General features: G+C 38.7%; 1 non-coding gene across 1 annotated transcript; it reads left to right on the top strand.

Annotated features, from left to right (window-relative positions):
- The first annotated feature begins 395 nt into the window (after positions 1 to 395).
- LOC127078026 (small nucleolar RNA R71) lies at positions 396 to 502 on the top strand. The gene has a single exon (XR_007787776.1). It is a non-coding gene; the product is annotated as a small nucleolar RNA R71 (small nucleolar RNA).
- Positions 503 to 7,085: the final 6,583 nt, after the last annotated feature.

The following is a 7,085-nucleotide window of genomic DNA, read 5'->3' as shown; positions in this document are numbered from 1 at the left end:
GGGTGTAGTTCACTTGCTCAGAGTGGGTTTCGTTTAATAGACTGCATTCTGCAGATTAGTGTCCTTTGGTCCCACATATCTCACAATCCGACGAAACTACGGCTACAGTATTCGGGTTTATGCACATATGCTCGACCTTAAGGGCTAATGCGCCCATTTTAGCTTGCATCATGTCTATAGAGCTTAGTTCATGCACTCCTCCTTGGGCTTCCTTCTTCTCAACTGTCGCTCGTTCGACTCCCCATGATTGATGGTTTTGAGCCATATCTTCGATGAGGGCACTAGCTTCAGGGTAAGGTTTGTTCATCAGAGCACCGCCTGCTGCAGCGTCGATGGTCATCTTGGTGTTATAGTGAAGTCCATTATAGAAGGTTTGAATGATTAACCAATTTTCCAAACCATGATGTGGGCATGCTCGTAACAACTCTTTATATCTCTCCCAAGCTTCGAACAACGATTCTACTTGGTTTTGGGTAAATCTAGTTATATGGTTTCGAAGAACGACGGTCTTACTTGGGGGAAAGTATCTAGCAAGGAATACTCTTCTAAGGTTATCCCAAGTCGTAATGGAATTGGGTGGAAGGGAATCTAACCATGATAGAGCTTTGTCTCTGAGGGAAAAAGGGAATAATCTTAAACGTATTGCCTCAGGAGAAGCTCCATTGGTTTTAAAAGTGTCTGCTAATTGAAGAAATGTTTTTAAATGTTGGTTTGGGTTTTCAGTAGTGAGACCTGCGAATTGTCTCTGTTGCACTAGTTGCAACAAGGATGGTTTAAGTTCGAAATTATTAGCTGGGATGGTTGGGTTTACTATACTAGAACTAGGTTCTTCGTTGGATGGTTGAGCAAAGTCCTTAAGAGGTCTTTGGTTTTGATCTTCGGCCATAGCTCTCTTAACTCTATGAAAGAATAAACGTGCGCGAGCGTAACATTCAGGTTCCGCCAAAGGGTGTACTAAGCTTAAACTTCCGGTGCTGCGAGTTCTTCGCATTGACCGGCGGGAAATAACCTAAGTCTAAATGATATAACAACAGGGAAATGAAATTTGACGAAATTGGTCCCCGGCAATGGCGCCAAAAACTTGATGCGTGTTTTTCGCAAGTATACGAACGCGTCAGAGTAATATAAAAGATTGTCGAATCCACGGAGACCAAGTGTCAATCTAACGTTATCTATTGTTATGGTGTTTATCAAAGGCAATCAAAATAGGTGTTTTTAGAGTGTGCAATGTAAAGTAAAGTATTGAATAAAGTTCAATTAATAAAGACAGGGTCGAATCTAATTCACATAATCAATTAATAATCCTAGTACTTGCTAATAGAGCAACTTATGGGCAATGTTTCCTACTTTGAAAAGAACCAATTTAACGGGAACTGTCGCTTTCGCGTATTCAGAACCGAGTTGTACTCCCTAATCAAACCCTCTTATTGTCACTTATAAAAAGGCGGGCATTGCGTTAGAGTAGTAAACCTATTTTTAAGAAATATAGTATCTTGACTAAGTTGGAAAGTATTTTAACCTGGATTTCTTAACCAAAAGAGGTTCTCACGAACCAGACTCTTAACTTATAAACGCATCCAAAAATAGTTTTAAAATCTCTTTTCTTCTTAAATTAAGACTCCTAATGAACTAAACAAAGCGCTTTCTCTGTTTTTGAAATAGTTAAAAACAATTAAGTTTAAAAAGACGTTGGACGGCTTTCGGTCTTACCCAACGGAAATTAAGTGCGGGAAAACTTAAGTTGAAAGTTAAAATAGCCCTTAAGTGTTTCTACGAAAAATTGTACGGATTATCGGTTCAATTACGATCCTTACATTCTAACCTTATAGATTTAGTTAGACATGGTAAAGTAAAAGTGCATTAATTTAAATAAAAGTAGTGCGAGTGCAGAAAGTAAATAAAAGTAGTGCGAGTGCAGAAAGTAAATAAAAGTAGTGCGAGTGCGGGAAGAAAATAAAAGTAAAGCGAGTGCGAGAAATAAATAAAGTAAAGCGAGTGCGGAAAATAAATAAAGTAAAGCGAGTGCGGGAAAATAAATAAAGTAAAGCGAGTGGGGAAATAAATAAAGTAAAGCGAGTGCGGGAAATAAATAAAGTAAAGCGAGTGCGGGAAATAAATAAAGTAAAGGCAAAGTAATAAAAACCTGTTCCAATCGGAGGGTTGAATAAAATGCAAAGCGGAAATGAAAATGGAGGCAAGATTAACTTCCTTCCAAAGTGCTCCAAACTCGATTACAGACTCGATCACAAAACTCGATTACACAATTGTGGTAACACCCCAATGCGAAGCGATTACCACTTTAAAATACTGAATATATGCCTAAGTGAAACAAAGTTTGCTTCTAAGTTTGCCTCTGCTCTAAGTTTGGATCTTCCTCTGCTCTAAGTTTGGGTGATTGAAAAAGTGATTTCAAGTCTCTATTTATAGGAGAGTAAAATGATGGAAATGACAAGGATGCCCTTCAACTTGAAAATGGGAGGGAAAACTTTTCCTCTTGTGGCGCCCGCCACAAGGCCAATCTGAGGCGCCTTAGTGGAAGTAGCGGGGAACGTGGCAGTTGAGGGAAGTTGAGCTGGGACACGTCATGGCAGGGTCTATGGCGCCAACCACAGTGGGAGCCACAAGTACAAAATGCTGAATTTTAGGGTTTTTAGCTCTTTTTCACTCCTTTTCTCGATTGGGGCTCCGATTAAAGTAAAAACCTGAAAACAAAGAGAAACATAGTAATAACACAACAAAATGACAATAAAACTACTAAAATGCATGCGAAATCGGAGTCGAAAATACGGTGAATTTCAGTGTTATCAGTATGCCCTTCTGGCTTCTTTGGGAGATTGTGATAGGGTTTCTTCATCCCACTTGAAGCATTGGGCGCGCAAGGTAACTTTCCCTTCTTGATCTGGCTCTCGATTCGTTCTCCCACGGAGACAACCTCGGCAAAAGTTGGGAAGCTGGATCCTACCATTTTCTCCATGTATTGAGTATGAAGAGTTCCCATAAACATATCAATTAGTTCTTTGTCAAGGAGAGGAGGTTGGACATGAGCTACAAGCTCTCTCCACCGCTGTGCGTATTCCTTGAATAACTCATTTTTGCATTGAGTCATGTCCTGCAGCTGGGTGCGATTGGGTGCTAGATCAGTATTATATTGATAATGCCTAAGAAAGGCTTCAGCGAGGTCTCTCCACGACTGAACCTGTCCTCTTTCTAACTGCATATACCACTCCAAAGATGCCCCACTGAGGCTATCATGGAAGTAATGAATCAGGAGTTGATCATTACTGATGTGGGCAGCCATCTTGCGACAGTAAGCTCTGAGATGAATCCTAGGGCAGCTGATCCCTCTGTACTTGTCAAAGTCCGGGACTTTGAATTTTGGCGGAATCACGAGGCCTGGCACCAAGCACATATCAACGGCGTCCAAACCGGGAGTAGTGTGAACCTCCAAAGACTTGAATTTTTCCTCCAAAGCATGGAGTCTTTCAACAATTGGGTCTAGGATATCTCCAACAACAAGTTTGGCGAGTTATGGCATGAAGAAAGCATCATATGGATCTTCATCACCCATCATGGATCCATGATGAGCAGACGTAGCAGAATGCTCATGGGGGTTCACATTGTCCATGGGAATAGGAATAAGGGTAGGTCCTCCTCTAGGATGAGCAGGATTACCATCAAGGTTAGTTACTCCAGGGATGCTAAGTGATGGCGATCCAAACTGAGCAGCAACTTTCCTGGCTTCGGCGCTAGTCTCAACATCCTTTTCCTTCTAAGCTATGAGTAACATGGTTTCAAGTAAACGGTCCATCTTTACCTGCATGGAATCAATGTCTGTCCTCATCGAAACCTGGTTTGCTTCATGTTGTTCGAGCATCATTTTGTAGTTGCGGCGTGTCTCGTATCGGTGTCGAGTAGTCAGTGTTACTAGACAAAGGGTAGAATATGGTGTAAGTTTTTGTTTCTAGAAGAAATTTTGCTATGTTTTTCGCAAAGGAATACAAATACTCAAGATCATTCACACGTCGTGTACATCAGGATAGTAGGAGGAAGTATAGGTTTCTCCGATTACTGGAATTCCCAAGGGTAGGCTCTAAGGTTAATAGGTTCCCAGAGTCATCGATTCTCATTGAGAGCGTCACTGCTGTGACAAAGACTCGTCGGACAGTAATACTCCTAAGATAATCTCATCTTAGGTGAGGTCTTCGTATTGTCCCAACAAGGAAGGCTCCATGGGGATTCTACTACGCCACTCTCGAGTCCAATGTTATAATAAGGTTTTCAAAGTCATATATCGAGGTTGGAAGTATTACTATAAGGTAATAATACGTCCAAGGGATCTCATCTGATTGGGGTTTTCGTATTAACCCAACAAGTATAAAACTTCGTAGGTTAGTACTACATAAACACCAGATATAGTGGGTTAAAAGGTCCCTAGATTCATTGATCCAACTTGAAACACCATCGCCGTGACAAAGGCTCGTCAGGCAATAGTGTCTCAAGAGAATCTTCTCTAGGCGGGGTCTTTGTATCGTCCCAACAAGGAAGACTCCTTATGGGCGTCCACTACACAACCACCATCTTAATCCTATGGTTTTTCTCAGGCTTAGGTAGAGAGCCTATCTCACAAAGTACCAACAATCAGAGAAAACCCCATAGTGTCATAGGAAATAAACCACAACACAATAATTACAACAAAATAATAACAGAATAAAAATTCAAACAAACCAGGTTAACACCCAATACAGAAATTAAACTAAGTTAGGCTTCACTCTCTCTTGCTTGGAGCATGAGTCCCCAGCAGAGTCGCCAGCTGTCGCACCTCGAAAAAATGCGATCCCTCGCGATGGACGCGGAAAAATGTTAGTTCGAACAGAGTCGCCACCGAACTTTATTCATTCCAATGAAGGTATAGGAAAATATAGATAAAACCTTTAGGAAATTGAATAATGGTCGTCGCAACCATATTCGGGTTTGGGAGTTGATTACCCAAGGGGAAGGTATTAGCACCCCTCACGTCCGTTGTACTCAACGAGAACCTTTTAGTTCAATTTTGCAATTTCAGTGTTAACTTACGTTGTTTGTTTTCTTTGAGTAATTAGAGTTGATAATAGATATGGATGAAGACCTCAGAAAGGGGAAAAGGGAGGTTTTTTATTAGTGTGCTCGCGAAGATACAACAATCTCCTGCCTACGTATCCTTATGGTGCAATAAGGAAACTCTTAGTTCGGGGTACTACGAATAATTGGTGTGTTTCGTTTTATGAACGACTGTGTAGGTCGGCATTCTAAAGGCAAACGTTGGCTTGTGTACTCTCGGTGGAGGCTCTAGCACTAGTTTGTTGTGCGCATTAGAAAGGATTAACATTGTTCTTTTTGAAAGAAGTGTTTGGTCACATGGGGTGACAAGTTGAATTGATGTGTTTGATGTTTTGTTGGTTGGGTTCAATCACACGAGGGCGAGAAAAGATAGGTTTGATGTGTTAAGGTACTTTTGATTGGATGACGATTACTCGGATGGCCGAGTAAGACAACTCGTATCTTAATAACCGGGAAAGGGAATAGAAGACTCTAGATCGCTTTCTTTTTCATCCTTAATTATGAAAGGATTTTAATGATGATTAAGTTGTTTTAAATGGATGACGAATTCTCAGATAATCGAGTAAGACAGCTCGTATGCTAATAATCGGGAAAGGGAATAGAAGACTCTAAACCACATTCTTTTTCATCTGGGTGATTGTGAAAATAGGATTATGTATGGTTGATGTATTTTAGAATAGACGACAAGTACTTGAATGGGTGAGTAAGACAACTCATATCCAAGCATTTGAGGAAAGGAATCAAAGACTCAAGACCGTCTCCTTTTCGCAGAGATTATTATGAAAATGATTTGATTAAATTGTGGAAAAATGACAATTGTTCGACTGACCGAGTAAGAGAACTCGTATTCAAACAATCGAGGAGAGAAGTTGAAAACTCAAAGCCATCTCCCTTTTCATTTCGCTGTTATGAAAATAATTTGATTGTGATTGGGTACGTTAATTTAATTTTGATTGAAAATACTCGACATTGGATCGAGGTTTTAATTTGGTGTTTATGAATGAAACGAATTTTATTTAGTGAATCAATCATCTACTCGATTAATTAATAACCGAATAGGTCTCATAGTAAAAAAGCCCAAGAGTAAGCTAGGTGAGGTGGATGGCGATGCTTTTAAAAGCGATCGACTTACAAAGGTGTTTGAAAATAGGCTCAACTTTGAATCGAGAATTGTGTGATTTGTGTTTTTGAAGTTGGTTTGGATTGATGATGAATTGGAATGAAATAAATCAATAAATATTTAATTAACCAAATTAATTAATTAAAGTTTGATTGAATCGATTAATTAACTTAATTAAAATTAGTTATCAAAATTATTTATTTAAGCTAAATAATCATGTTAATTAAAATTAATTAATGGTAATTAAATAATTAAACAAAATTTAAATTGATTGATTAATTTAATTAAAAGAATGGAAATATGCGATAATGTTGATTTACAGGATTGAATAGAATCGGTTACAAAATGTGCTCAAGAACCGGTTAGGGCGAAATGACAATATAATTGATGTCATACGCGAGGTCATAACGCGGTGAAAATGTTCGAATAATGTATTGGAATGTTGGCGGTATAACGACATGATATTGTCGAATCCGTGGATCGAAATCCTATTTTAAACGCAATGAAAATCAAATAGTAACCCAATATTATATTTACACATTTACAAGTGTTACGTGCTCGAATATAAAATAACATCAGTATCAACAAAGTTATTGACCAATAAACGCAAATCAAAGTCCATAAGAAATAAAGTGTGTCTAATCACTATTTCCAATACATTTTAAGAGAAAAACGAAAACGAAATATAAGAAATATTGAACATTTGAGCACAACCAATAATCACTTCATGGACAACTTATTCTAAAAATCAGTTCAACATTAAACAAATTGAAATAAAAAACTGATAACATTAAAATAAAAGAAAAGAGAAAAGTATTATACTGGGTTTATTGGAGAAGGATATGAGACGCAGTGGAGGTTTAGTCTA

The sequence above is a fragment of the Lathyrus oleraceus genome, chromosome 4, assembly GCF_024323335.1.
Source record: "Lathyrus oleraceus cultivar Zhongwan6 chromosome 4, CAAS_Psat_ZW6_1.0, whole genome shotgun sequence".
Classification (NCBI taxonomy): Eukaryota; Viridiplantae; Streptophyta; class Magnoliopsida; order Fabales; family Fabaceae; genus Lathyrus; species Lathyrus oleraceus.
Note: the sequence above shows the minus strand (reverse complement) of the source record. Positions and strands in the feature narration are given on the sequence as shown.